At 46.4% G+C, this 15,076-nt stretch overlaps 1 long non-coding RNA gene across 2 annotated transcripts in view; it reads right to left on the reverse strand.

Moving 5' to 3' along the window:
* Positions 1–444: 444 nt before the first annotated feature.
* The window catches only part of LOC309867179, a 64,756-nt gene continuing 50,124 nt past the window's right edge, over positions 445–15,076 (reverse strand). Inside the window, exons 1-3 of one of the 2 annotated variants that reach the window (XR_014313019.1) lie at positions 2,345–2,466; positions 1,646–1,785; positions 445–1,132 (exon numbers count right to left, since the gene is read on the reverse strand). This is a non-coding gene — a long non-coding RNA (uncharacterized lncRNA). Of the gene's footprint in view, positions 1,133–1,645; positions 1,786–2,344; positions 2,467–15,076 lie in introns of those variants that run through there. The other variant, XR_014313018.1, reaches the window with a different exon arrangement.

Consider the following 15,076-nt stretch of genomic DNA (forward strand, 5'->3'; position numbering starts at 1 on the left):
ATTCTAGATTGTAAAGCCATTTTATTTTAAAACATCTTTATGTATGAACTTATTTTAATTGGACTTTTAGAACTGACCTCTAATTATGAGTAGATGTCAGGTGGCATATTTTTATTCTGGCTTTGTAAATCTGTTTTCAGGCTATAGATCACTTGACAGAGAATGTCATCGTGTATGTTTAACACTAATGTCAGACTGAGTTCTCATCCCAAGTCCACACCAGTCAGCATTATAAAAGTGCAACTTCGGCTCATGAACTCCTTCCTGTAGAGTTCAAGTCTTCTACCAGAGCGAGACAAGCCAAACAAAGTAACTGTCTTTTCAATGTACACTGACGTAAAGAACTCACCTTTCACATCAAATAACAGCAACAAGAAATAGACTTGTATTTTATCCAGCTTTTCAATTCCATGATAAGCTCTAGAGCTAATTAATTTAATAGACTAAAAGATGCCAATTTTCTTTATTTACTTTTTTTGTCTCGATAAACATTAGTGTGCTTGAGTGGACACCTCTTTTTTCCTTGGGGTTTTAAAGCTTCCTTTCATGTGGGAGAAAAATGGCTAACTATGTCAGGGTTTATCAAACAGAGCCTTGCTTTTTTGGCTGGTCCCTTTTGCCTTATCTAGCAAACACATTACCCTCTCCATCAAAATGTGGCAGGACAAACACTGCAGTAGGCCCTCACACATAACCAGAGCTACCTTTAAACAGGCTCTGGACTCTTTAAACTCAGCTAGAAAGCTGATTAGGTCCCAGATCTTGCACATTATCTCATTTTTGATAGCTGTGCTATGAAAAAGCAATAAAGAAAAGGCTGTCTAATAAGAAGGCAAGTTAAAGTGTCTGCTTACTTAAGAGCTGTACTTAAAAAGAAAGGGGAAAAAAGAACTATGTAAACTGGTTTAACTATTTGCAAGTCTCAAAGGCAGTAACATTCAAAAAAAAATAAAAAAGAATTTACATGTGAGTCAAAGGGGAATCATGACATTTCCTTAAATCTCAACATTCACATACAGGAAACAATTTCATCATATCTGGGGCAGTTCTCCTATCTTTGTTTAGTACATTGTAGGCAACTTTGAAGCTGTTGTTTGTCCAAATATGAGAAAGTCAAGGATCCATTCAAGGCCTATGGAACAAACACAGAAAGACACATAGGAAGTTATGTATATTTCACTAAAGTTACCTTTTCCTGATTTAAAAGAGTACGTTAATTAAAACGGGAGAAAATATCTAATCCTGAAGCTGATTTGAAACATCTGAGACTCACTTCTCTTAGCAAATAGAGCAATGACAGATTATACTTAGGAGGAAATATTTTAGCAATATTTCTCAATATGTTAGCACAGGAGCAAAATACAATGCCTGTTTTTCTGCATCCTAACCTCCCCAAAAGTCCAGCTTCTCAGGACTTTGCATATTTCTGGCCCTTGTGCAGAGTGGAAACAGACTGTCTTACACCAAAGAGCGGGTTGAAAAGAAAAGATGTGAGTAGGATGTGGAATGCTGATTTAAAGAGATGAGGGGTGTGGTTCAAAGTGGCAAGGTCAATGTTAACATGTGTAAGAAAACACCAGCTCCTGTCTGGGCTTGTTTGCAAGATTTCATTTGGGAAGTGACATAAAATGAAAACTATTCTTACCTGAGGTTCTGTGATCCAACTGTAACAAAAGCAAGTCCTATCTGTATCCACGTAGAGCGACTGGGAGGCGGTGGGGAGGGGCGCCGTGAGCCGCCTTTCAAGGACTCCGGTTTCTCTCAGCTCAGATCTTGAGTTACTATCTGGAAAGGCAATAAAGCAGCTCAAAAACAGAAAGAAGGCTGCCTCATAGTTCAAGTAATGCTGATTTTATTCCCCATTGAAACGGGCTTTGTCTTAATTTCAAAACTCAACGTGTGAAAAAAAATTCAAACCCTGAAATGATGTATTAATTATTTTTCTTTTCACATCAAGATCCTAGTTTTTAATCAACATTTTAACATGGGAGGAAACATCCCTCTTTGCTAAAAATAAATTTCAACTCAAACAGTTTCATAGAGAATAGTGCCTACCACAAACAAAAAGAGTATCATAGGGGCACCTGGGTAGGCTCAATGGGTTAAGCCTCTGCCTTCGGCTCAGGTCATGGTTTTGGGATGGAGCCCTGCATCAGGCTCTCTGTTCTGTGGGGAGCTTGCTTCCCCGTCTCTCTGCTAGCCTCTCTGCCTACTTCTAATCTCTCTGTCAGATAAATACATAATCTTTAAAAAAAAATCATAAAACCCAAATGATCTTAAAATATGCCATGAAGGACTTAGACACACCAAATAAAATGAGGATGGAGTGTACCATTGTCCTTACCAAATGCGTGGCTGAGACGTCAGTCACATAACTGTTTGCCTTCTTCTAGGCTCTTCGTGGAGTTTCCCTGTGATCTGATGTTCAAACAGTTCAGTGGTGTGCCAGCCACTCCCTGGAGTCCCATTTTACTTGGGCTGTTTCATTTTACTTGGGCTGTTTACAAAGAAGGTAACTTAGGAGACAGGGAAAAGGACAGTAACCACTTTGCCCCAGAGGCAGCTTTGCACTCAACCCAAGTTTAAGGGACAATGCCTTAGTAGAACCACTCAATATTTAGGGCTTAAGTTGTGGAGTCTAGGCACAACATCCTGGGTGACCATAACTGTTGTCAATAATAACATTAATGAGACCTGATGCATATATGACAATCTAGTTGGAAACAGACGGCAGACACGGCTTCAAGAGCTTCATGTGTTAACTCGCTTCTTACAGCAACCCCTGAAACAGGTACTATTATAACTTCACTAGATGAGAAAACCAAGGGAAAGAGAAATAAATTAACTTGCCCAAGGCTATAGAGCTAAGAAGAGGCCAAACTTCAAAGAAGTTCCTTTGTAGATATGTCTCTGTGTGAATATGTATTAAATAGGATAAAAGTGCTCCCCCTGGGGGCGCCTGGGTGGCTCAGTGGGTTAAGCCTCTGCTTTTGGCTCAGGTCATGATCCCAGGATCCTGGGGTCGAGCCCCACCTCAGGCTCTCTGCTTATGTGGGTTGAGTTGTGATCTCTCTCTCTCTCTCTCTGTCAAATAAATAAATAAAAATCTTAAAAAAAAAAAGTGCTCCCCCTAAAAAGAAATGGTGCCCCATTCAATTTATTTGTCTCCCCAGGAGATGACATGTGGAAATATTTTTTTTCATTACTAGGAGTAATATACATTGTGCTCTATTCAAGAAACTTGGTGGTGGATGGCTTTTAAAAGGTGTATTTTCTTTTTTTTTTTTTTTTTAAGGTTTTATTTATTTATTTGACAGAGACAGAAATCTCAAGTAGGCAGAAAGGAGGCAGGCAGAGAGAGGAGGAAGCAGGCTTCCTGCTAAGCAGAGAGCCTGATGTGGGGCTCGATCTCAGGACCTTGAGATCATGACCTGAGCCAAAGGCAGAGGCTTAACCCACTGAGTCACTCAGGTGCCCTCAAAGGTGTATTTTCAATGCAGACAGATTATTTATTTGGAAGCATTTTGGAAAATGGCTGCAAAATGATTCACACGGTTTCTCAAAACTCCTTAGCTCAACTAATTAAAATGTGTTTATTTCGTTTGCCACAAATTGGCCTCTTTTTCACCTTTCTTTGGTTTGCCTTAGTACCCCTTGGCTAACAATCTGTAAAAGGTAAATATTTCCTTTGTCAGCCTACCTTTCACTTTTTCTGTTGGATACTCTGTCTGTACTTACTTTTGATAATGACTGTTTTTCTCTGCAGAAAGATGCATGTCCTGGAGTTTTGCAAATATTTTAAGTTTTTTGCCATTGAACACTGTCTAGGGATAAATAGTAACACTAAGGGATTAAAAAAAATTGCTGAACATGATTTTATCAGCACAGAAGGTATACCATCAAAGTCCCCCAAACCTGCCCCAAATCTAAGGGACACTTAAAAGAAAATATTAGCTGAAATGGAAAGTATAGATCACACCTGATTAATCTCCTTACCATCATTATAAGGTACACAATCAAGTCCAAAGATGCATTTTTGTGAATAACAACACTAAGAAAAGAGGAGAAATGAATGAATGAGTGGATGAATGGATGAAAAGAGGAAGGAAATTTTAACCACAAATGTTGGGGTACCTGGGGGGCTCAGTCATTGGGCTTGGGTCGCCATCCTAGGGTCCCAGGATGAGTCCTACATCAGGCTCCCTGCTCAGCGAGAAGCCTGCTTCTCCCCTTCTCTCTCCTCCTGCTTGTTTTCCCTCTCGCTTTCTCTCTTTCTGTGTTATAAATAAAATCTTTGGGGCGCCTGAGTGGCTCAGTGGGTTAAAGCCTCTGCCTTCAGCTCAGGTCATGATCCCAGGGTCCTGGGACGGAGCCCCAGATCGGGCTCTCTGCTCAGCAGGGAGCCTGCTTCTGCCTCTCTGCCTACTTGTGATCTCTGTCTATCAAATAAATAAATAAAATCTTAAAAAAATAAAATAAAATCTTTTAAAATAATAATAATTACAAATGTTGCCATTGCTGCCATTACTGGGGTATACAGATTTTTTTTTTCTGCAATGTTAGCTGAAGAGCTGATGAGAAAAATAATTACTTTAGATGTGCTGACTTATGGGGGGGGCAGTTATGTACTTCACATCTTTTTAAAATGCTATGTATTCTCACACTCTGGTGCAGCCTTATACACTTGTACAACTAACCACATTGGTAATGACCTTCCCAGCTGATCTAGAATGACAGCATGAAACTGACGGACAGAGATTCATAACAGTGCTCGGACTGCCTTTCTGGGCTTCACGAGTCATCTTAAGAGTTTCTAAAGGATAAAGGTAAAATTACCAAACACAACAAAAAACAGCACCTCTATTAGTGAAAAATAGCACACATCTGAAACTTTATACCTTTTTTTTTTTAAGATTATTTATTTATTTATTTGACAGGCAAGAGATCACAAGTAGGCAGAGAGAAGGATAGACAGAGAGGAAGGGAAGCAGGTTCCCTGCTGAGCAGAGAGCCTGATGTGGGGCCCCATCCCAGGACCCTGGGATCATGACCTGAGCCAAAGGCAGAGGTTTAACCCACTGAGCCACCCAGGCACTCCTGAATCTTTACACCTTCACACACACACACACACACACACACACACACACACACACACAACTTTTGCTAACCAGATTAATGCACAGAAGAAGCGTGTTCCATTTTGGAAATATTTTTCAAGCACAGATGAGTTGGTACACATACCCATTTGTACTCTGTTGGTGTTAATTTTTAGAAAGTCAAGGAGAAAGTTCCTTTCCTCCAGAAATCTCATAGGAAGTCATAGGTAAGGCTAATTTCAGAACCACTAGGCTGTGTCCAGATTATTCATATCAGTTACTTGAAAAGACCCAAATATTAGGGAAGTTCATGGACAGTTTGTACTCCCACCTCCCAGGGGGGTGAGGGTCTGGGGGGAGGGTTGGTCATTGAAGACTAGTAAAATGTGCTGCTAAAGGACTTCAGGACCTAATCCCCAATGCAACTTCAGGAGACCGTAGTTAAAAAAAAAGAAGAAGAAGAAGAAGAAGAAGAACCATTTGTCTGCCTTTCTCCTGCTTCCACATCCCAAACCTGCTATTGAAAGAAAAGAGACCAAGGGAGAAGAAAAAGAGAAGCCCACACTATTTGACATTTTCACCACCAACACACCCCGCCACCATCCCCCAAGTTATGGAAATGTTGGTCCAGCCACACATTAAAATGAATAATCTGATTACACTGGGGAAACCAGGGTAAATAAAGTTTGTGTGCCCTGTCATTATACAAAGGGAACGTCTCAGAAGGTATTTAAAATATTTGGGGGTTGCAGGTGGAGAAAGGTTTCTTGGCAGTAGTTCATTGAAATCTCTTACAGGATTTTTTTTTTTTTTTTTTTTGAAACCTAGTCTGTGATGCAGAACCCGCTGTGCTAAATTATGAACCAAAGGCTTTGGGGTGGGAACAATCAATCAAAATACCTGGGGTAGTGTGTAATGTGCGCGCTCCTGTCAGCATGAGCCGACTGCCCCTGAACACAGTCCCTCAGCAGGTTAAATAAATATGATACTATAGACAAACCGACAGGATCACACGGCTGCATCAATCAGCTGTTGATAAAATACAATCTTCCTTTAATACACGCTGAGAAAGTTATTTAACACTTACGAAACCTATATCCATTTCTTGTCTTTTTTTTTTTTTTTTTTTTTTTAAGTCTTCTTCCAAAGTGTAACTCTTTTAAAGGGTACGGGGAAGAAGTTGCGCGATCTCGGGTGGAGGAAAGGGGTTTCTTGGAGCCAAGGAAACAGAGAGAAGCAGCTGTCTCAGCAGGGGGTTTACAAATAACAGCCCGCAGAGGTGAGGGGATCCGGCCAGAGGGTCCGTGAGAAGGCAAATCACACCTGAAGCTTTGCCACGGGTCTTGAAAACCTAGACACCCTTTTGCAAATACTCCTGCAGGGAAGTCATGGAAAAAGCAAACGCAGTTATTTCAATGCCGGTCTCCGTTCAGCTCATTTCAGCTCTGCGGTTTGCCTGCATCTGGTGCAGATGAGGGAACTATTCTGGATTTATTGAGGGCGGTGGGGGACGGGGGGGGGGGACAGCTGGACAACAAATGATTTTTTAAATCATTTAAAAGATGGGGGGCTCCAGTGAACGTAGAAGTGACCGCAGTAGAGCTGGGGTAAAGGGGAGATCGCGGATGACTTCACTCCGGGTGAAACTTGGCATGGGGAGGGGGGGGGGGTCAGGACTGGGGAAACTGAGTTAGCGAAGGTGCAAGCGGCCATGTTCGTGGCTTCAGGAAACGCCTGTCTCCACACTCCCCACCTGCAAACAGGCCAAAGCGCCAGGGGTGGGTGCCGGGACCCTCTGGAGCGCCGGCCCAGGCTGCCTGCCTGGTGATCTAGGTCGATGCTGACGTTCACCTCCGGCTGGCGCCCGGTCTCTGCCGCTCGCTCCCTCCGCCGCAGGTTAAGCCTGGGGTCCTCTCCGCGGTCGCGCGTGGCCCTGCGGCCCGGAGCGCGCGGGTGGCGGGTCCCGCTGGAGAGTGGCGGAGCGCCGGGGAGGGCCGCGGCTGCCGAGAGGGGGAAAGCCCCGGCTAAAAGCTGACAGGCTATCTCTTAACAAGTGAAGATTAATGCCCCATCTAAAACTAAGCTCCCCTAAGTGCCGTCGCGGCAAAGGAAACACTGGGAGTGAGGAAAGGCGTCGCCTGCCACTCAAAATGCCGATCTTTCCCAGCCTGTTGAAATAACCCGCCGGGGCGGCTCGAGGTGTTGACGGCCACGTTTGTCGGCTCGTCGGGCCGCCCCGGACCTTCCTCCGCGGCGACCGGAGCTCGGAACCAATCCAATCCGGGCGCCGCGGCCGCCGCCCGCGCTGCTCCTCCCTCGGTCGCGCACGCCCTCCCCGGCGGGTTCCCGAAGACTCGCGCAGGCGAGGGACCGCTCTGGAGACTCCGGGGCCTGGGGTCCGAGCGACCTAGGTCACCGCCAGCCGGGTTCCCGCCCCCTCTCTCGCGCCGGCCGCCAGCAGGCTCGCTCCGGCGGCCCCGGCCTCGTAGGCGCTGAAGGCGACCGATCGAGACCCGGCACCGAGCCCGGACCCGGACGACCGGCCTGGACCCGCTCCCAACGCGTCTCGCGTCGGGACGCCGCACCCCGCCAGCCCCACCTCCAGTTCCGAGGCCGGGGCCTCTAGGCGGGAGGCGGGGAGGGATCCAAGGGAGGGAGAGAGAGAGAGAGAGAGAGAAGGAGGAATCCGGCTGCCCTAACAGCGCTTTCAATTCTAGAAAACTAGCTGGGGGTTCCCTCCTTATCCCCCGCCACCGCCCACCCCCCGGCTGCGGATTCCGCTTGCGGTGGCGGCGACAGGGGCTCGGGGGACCGGAGGAGGCGCTGGGATCCTTGTAACCTTTTTGGAGACTTTGCGCTTTCAAGAGCTCTTTACCTGAAACTGACACCCGCAAGCACTCTCCGGGGACCTGTTGGGCAGATGGAGTGGCAGGGCCAGGCGGGGCCTGTTGGCGAGACACGGGGACATTTGTCATGGGTGACCCGGCGCCTCGGCTTCTGAGCCCACGCCGGCGCGGGGAGGCCCGCGCTAATGTAATAAAGCGAGAGCGACAAGAGGAAAGGCCTCTCTCGCCCCGGGGCCGCCACATGCTCGCTCCGTTTTACTGTCAGGGCTGGTCGAGGCTGTGGCTTCATTTCATATTCCATTAATATTTACAGCAGCTATTGAATTTCCCATTACAAAGTTCACCATACACACTGCTAATATGAAATTTTAATAGTATTGTGCACATTATGAAAAGTCCCGCCATTAAGAGGGGATGTGGGAGGGTCCTAGGGAGAAGTTGCCCTGGGAAGTTATCCTCCACTGAACGCTGGAAACGCTCCCACCCGCCCCCCCAAGTCGTTAAATGAATTCATTTGCCACCATTACCACAAAGATGTGAAACGGCAAGTCTGTTATCAATATTGAAATCAAAAGTGAGGGAGGGAATGAAGTGGGTAAAAATCTCTCTGGTTAAATTGGGTTTGCAAAGTTGCGCCTTTTGGTGCTTGACCCTCACTTACCGATTTCTCCACTGCTCTAGAGTTAGCCCTCCCTGGGGAAGCAGGCAGGTGAGGACTGGACAGAAGTCTCCAGGTCCTGTGGATTTCTGGGTGCAGCGGGTTCTACTAGGTGGAGGCCCCTGGCGATGGGGGAGGGGCGGCGGCGGCAGGTGTGTGAGGCGGCCCTGACCTTTTAGGGTCCCCCCACTCCTTACTCTAAGCCCCAGAAATTGAAAACGCTGCAGCACCGATCTGACCCTAGGGAGAAAAAAAAAAAAAAATCCCCCAAGAACCGTGAGTATCATGTTTGACAACTTCTTAGGACTGGCGCCCTAAGTTTCTGGTAGATTGTCCTGAGAAACCTGGCTCCTTTTCCAGAGCTGTGCAAGCTCGCAGAAAGGGACCCGTGCTAACTTGGAGTGAAAAGAGGAGGAGATAGGAGGAAGAGAATGAAGCTGGCCTGAACTGCTGGGAGTGATAATGCAGGAAGGCGACCCCAAAGTTTTGCAGCCTTAAGTGGCCCAAACGGTGTCAAACCCGGAGGCTCCAAGATGGTCACACCGAGTCCTAGAACAGGGTTTCTCTCCAGAGTGAAGAAGTGAGCTTGGGCTGGAGGTTCCTGATGGGACCCAGAGGAGCAGCGGGGGAGAGCCCCCCTTCAGCAAGGGCTTCCAGGCCAGTGGATTAGGTCCTGTCCCCCAGCTTTGCAGCCCTCAAGCCACCCTCCCAAATGCATCTGGCCTTCCCAGTTTGTGCATGTGTAAGGACAGGCAACTTCCTGAAAGACCCAGGGAGCCCCAGACCCCTGTCGCCTCTAGCATTTAACCATATCCCAGAGGGGATAGTTAAAATAGAAGCAAAATCATACTTTATTTTGTTAAGGGGTGCATGCGATGTAATTTCTCTAGTTGCACGAGGCTTTCACACACTCCTGCCCACCCTCCCTCACACCATCCCTCCCCATGTTCCTGGGGTGCAAATGGCCATACTAGGGAGCCACGGTGGTGTCTTAATAGGCTTCTATTTCTGCAGTGAGGAGGCAATTTCTGAATCTTTAGGTTACTTTTCAGCTGCAGGAAAATGACAGTACCAGAAGGTAAAGATGGGTGACATTTCCACAGGAAGATCTGGTGTTGATTTTTTTTCCCTGAGTTTTAAAAATTATTACTATTATTATTATTCCCCCAATTCTGTCTGTGTCTTTTTTTTTTCTTTACAGCCCCTAAATGTGTCATGCTTTGTCACATCCTCTGTGTGTGTTTTTAGAGAACATTTGAATAAAAGGCTCGATGCCAGGTATTGGTGACACAGGGGGTGGAATTTTCAGCCGTTTCACAAAGAGTTGGCCGCCTCTATTTGCATAAGGTCAGAGTAGTGCTTCTGATAGAACTTTAGCAGCATCTCTGTCTCTTAGCAACACTCTTGCACTCTTGGTCCCTGCATTAAATTGACTGGTCCCTTCCTTTTCTTCCTTTCATTGGGAGGCTTACAATAAAATGTCACCCTTCCAACCTGTGCCTGTCACCCAGTAGGTCATCTGTATCTCCCCCTCCCCCCTCCCATCCTCCTCCCCTCCCTTCCCCTCCCCCTCCCCTTTCTCTCCAGTTCCAATTAGACGAGGAGATGATTCATTTGGTGGGTTCCCAAAACTGTTTCATTCTATTGTGTTAATTAATATTAATACCATTTCTCCTTTTGTTATTATTAAAAAAGCCCTTGTAAACAGAGGCGCGATAAGGAGCAAATTGCCACCACCTGCCCAACAATGGGCCTGGAAAAGGGGTAATAAGGCGAGTGCAGATAGAGAAAGCAAGGTTTGGGTCAGCCTCCCCACCCATTTAGTTGACGCAAGGTTGAGCACAGCCTGAAAACCCTTGAAGCACTTGGAATATGCCAGGCAGCCCTCTTGGCTCTGGAATGGGACACAGTGACAGAATCCAGATGCTGATAGGTGGTGTTAATGGAGGGTCACGTTTGGACAATAGTATCCATCACCTGCCTCTTGGCTCTTCTGTCAGATGGAGTCATTTTTGACTACTGCATCACTCAGATTTGGGGTAGATTCAATTATCACCTTCACCTTGGCAACGGGATATACAAATCTATGCCTAAAGGACCAAATTATTGCTATTATTACTGCTACTGTTATTATATTTTGCCTGCATCTCCCTTGTTCATTTTAAAGTAAGAAGCCCCTAAGTGTTCAAATACCCCTTTCCTGTTTTAGCCCACCAACAGCTGCCGGTTACTCAAGCCCACAGAATAATGGGTGCTTAATTAACACAAAGAAAAATTTGTTTGAATGCCTGGATGATTATTGCTGATTTTTATAATATGATCGGTTGCCTAAATGAAACAGGATCTGGATATTTTCTAAAGTTTTGGAAACACCCAACTCAGGGTCTTGAGCCTACGTATCAAAGTGCAGAGGATACGTTTCTTCCCTTTTTGAGAAGTGTTTGCAACTAGGCTGCAAAAACACAAGTTGAATTGAAAAGGAGAGGAGGAATAGAGGAGCCCTGGATATGGCCATCGCTCATAAAGTTAAGAACTGATTTCCATCAGGTTAAAGATAAAATTAAAAACCTGAGAAGTTCTTCGTAAAGGGAACAGGAATCAGATGACAGGGGTGATGGTGACAATCCTTTCAGTTCTGTCTCTGTGTCCTTGAACAGAGAAACTGAACTCTTTCTTGGAAGAGTGGTTTGTTTTCTGTAACTAACATCACTGGAGTGGGGCAAATGGGAAGGTAAAAACACCCCGCTTTTCCCCGATATTTTCACAAACCCTGGCTTCGCTTTTCCTCTCTTCTTCTAGCTTGCACGCCCTGTAATTCTTGCTGTATGTTGCTAGATAAATGTGCAGGTAATGGGGTCTGAGAAAAGCAATCAAGGTTAGAAGTCAACTAGCTCCTCTTTAATAATTCACGTGTCATATTTCTTCCACTATGTCAAGTTTGCTAAAGAAGATGGACAGGGGCTGACGGGCAGCCACTTGAGTTATTATTCTAAGCCTCAGAAGGGAGGAAAACCATAAAAAGAGATGTCCCCCGCTCTTCTCACAAAGGGGCTAAAACAGTTAAAACCTTTCTCAGAGTTCTCTGTCCCATCTTGCTCTCACCCTGATTTCCAGCTCTTCTCTGAGCTGCCTGGAAGATGTGTAAAGATAGGAGAGCCAAGCCTGTTCCTGGGCACTTTGCCTCTTTCCCTTTACCTCTCCTTAAACATTTGTCCCCTTGCCTCTTCCCCACTGCCTTCATTCTTAACTCTCTTCCAAGTGGCAATTCTGTTCCGGTTTTTTGTTTTGTTGTTGTTGTTGTTTTTAGCCACAATACAGAACACCTCTGCAAGGTCAATTTCAGTTACAGAGGATGGCTCTTGCTTTAACTTTCTTACTAATGATCTTTCTTATTTTTAAAACTTTTTTTTTTTTTCCTCATGGCACTGCTGGTGACAGCTTCACGTATCTTCTACTTAAATCTCAATCCTTTTTCTTTTTGGAAGGTTGGGGGTGGGGGGGGGAGTTGGAGATGTGTGATTTTTCTTTACTCTGAATAATTGGCTGTTTCCAGAAAGAGGGAGGGACAGGGTATATTGAAAGGACAAGGACATGTGAAATCAATGCAGTTTTAAGCATATTTAAGTTGGATCCTGGAAAACAAATTGGTATGTCTTTGTGGAGATACCTACAGATAGATAGATTTCAAAAAGGAAGAGAGAACAAAATGATAAAGATTGACTAGATTGATTCTAATATGCTAAGACTTTGCCCCAGTGCAGAAATGAGCATTTTGTTCAGTGCCTTTGCTTTTCCCTGTTGCTCTTGTTACCCCAGCAGATTTGTAGGGATTCCTATTCACACAGCCCAAGCCAGGGACTGATTTCGTTTACAATTTCTTCCTCCCAGTCTTTTCAAAAGCCAAACACCAGAGGAAGGTTTTCCGTCCTGCGGGCTCAAACTTTTTCTACGTGTGACTTATTCCGTGAAAAGAACCCAAGACTTCCGCAGACCTTTTAGCCGATGGCCAGTCCCATAAGGAACAACTATTTTGCATTTTTTGGTTCTGAAGAGTTTTCAAACAAAAGGAACACAATAAATCGATCGATCCTTGGGGCAAACACAGTTTTATCTTCAAGGTACAATGATCAGTAATGGCACACGTCATGACAGAAAAACAAGGTATCCTATTCCATTCATTTTGTGACTCCGGTGCTCTAAAAATGATCTATTTTCCAGGTGCCTTGCCCACTCAGTTTAGTGGCTCTTTGAATTTAGCACGTTTCTGTGGCAGATGCCCACCATGGGCACTCACGATTTGTTTTTCAGCTACGAATCTTTCCAACTTGTAGTCATAACACTGAAATACAGACAAAGCTGAATGTCTGTCTGTCTGACAAAGCTGCTGGGGGAGGGGAGGAGGGTGAAATGAAAGTTTGAGAAGAACAGCAAACAATGGTTTATTTTTTAAAAATCAGGCATATTTTGATATGAGGAGAATAAACAGTTCTAGGGGAAAAAAAAAACTTAGAGTAAAAGATTGGGTTGAAGTTGGAAAAACTAAGTTGTTTGCCCTGGTCTTGTTGCAGGGTGCGGGGGAGGGGTAAAGTCTGTCGAGATCATCACTCCAAGAAACTGCCTCTTTAAAAACCACTCCTTACAACTTGGTGGGGTTGTTACCTTTTATCTGCTTCAATCATCAGGCAAGCACTGGAGCCATTTTTCAAACACCCCTCAAGGACCCAGCCCTCTTTCCAGTGTGGGAAACACTGATGGACACTTGTTACCTATCTGCAGTTTAGCTCTTCTCTCGTCCTCCTCAAGGACAGAGGTTCATATTTTATTTGCAAATATTTTTCACCAGGAGTGGGGAGGAGGCAAAGAAGGATCAGTAGGGGTTGGGGATTTTGTTCTTGTTTTTAAGCATTTTTGCCGCAGTGTGCTAAGTATTGCTGATAGAAAGTTTCCAGTTTTCTGAGTTTGATGAAGCTCAAGACCTTCAAAGAAACGAATATTACACCGAGGCTTCCTTTTGAAACTACAAACCGCCTCTTCTCTAGATTTGAGAGATGGGAATGGAATTTGGATAAACATATCACACTTGTGGGGATATAACGTTCCCCCCCCCCTTTTCTTCCCGGACTTCAGATAACTACCCTCCCTGCCCCCAACTCAGCGTGCATCTGAAGACCAACCTGAAACTTGCCAGCTCACTTCCAGTTGGGGCGCTGGCTTTGTGTCCCGTTTGGGGTCCCCTGTCCCACTTTGAGTTGAGGGCAGACAAGGCTCTGCAGGTCTGAGCGCTCACAAAGACAGAACTATTTTCCACTGGCGATGGGTGATGAAAAGCTTTTGAAAAGCTGCCAGGGAGAAAGAGAAGGAGGACACGTTCCCCCACCCTGCAAACTGAGCTCCTCGGGAGGGATCCTGAGCCCCCGCTACGGCTGTGGTACTGACTTAGCAGAAACCCCCAAAGACGCATCTCCCACCTCGGAGAAAAGAGAAGTCGGCTTGATCGCATTTTTCTTCGGTTTTAACTAGGCGACAGGATGTAAACTCAGAGGCAAACCAGAACAACTCAAAGAAAATCTAACGCGAGTGTGCATGGGGCACATCGCAGATTGTGGGATGAACATCCCTATTGTCGCAGAGGTCCCCGAAGCAACAGTGTCCCAGAGACAGGGAAATGCAGATTTCCTGCGTATAACCTAAAACACAAATTTGGGCGGAGGGGGGCGGCGTGAATTTTCGGGGCGATCGCGGGCCGCGGCGGGGCTCCTGGAGCGAGGGTCGGGTCGGGGGCGGGTAGGGGGGACTCTCGGGCGGGGCCGGCGGCGCCCGCCCCCCCCCCCCGGGCCCCCGCGCACCCACGCGCCGCGGCCCCCACCCAGGCCGAGCCCACACATTCCATCTCGAGTCCTGCTCACACCTATCATTTGAAGTCATCTTCGCTCTGTCTTCCAAACATCTCGAGCATTTGTGATTCCGCTCGCCGCTCCTTCTTATTGAGTTCTCCGTGTCTCTCGGCAACTTGTCATAACCTGTAATAAAATGCCCTTTCTGGCGGGAGGTAGAGTCCAGAGGGCAGCGGTTCTATTTTCAACTGATAGCCGAGGAAAGGAGCCGCGGCGGCCTCCCTTTTGTCTGCCTCGGGCTTTAACTCCTGCGGGGCCGGCCCGGGGCTCCCGAGATCCCGGCTGGGGGGGTGGGGGAGGCGGTGCCCGCCCCGGAGCGCCCTTCCGCCCCCCTCCGGTCCCCTGGGCCCGGATCCCGGAGAAAGTTCTGGGCTTCTGAGGCGGTGCATACACGTGCAGCTGAGACGTGTTCCACAAAATGAGAAGAACCTGTTTGCGCTTTTCGTTTCTTCTTCTTCTTTTTTTTTTTTAAATGGGGTGTGGGGGGCGGTGATCCCCAGGAACAGAATGGGATGGGGACAAATAGAATGATACGGAGGTCACCTCGGCCAGCATCCTGGGAGCTTTTCACCCGGCTGTTTA

This window comes from Mustela nivalis (assembly GCF_964662115.1).
Source record: "Mustela nivalis genome assembly, chromosome: 6".
Taxonomy (NCBI): domain Eukaryota; kingdom Metazoa; phylum Chordata; class Mammalia; order Carnivora; family Mustelidae; genus Mustela; species Mustela nivalis.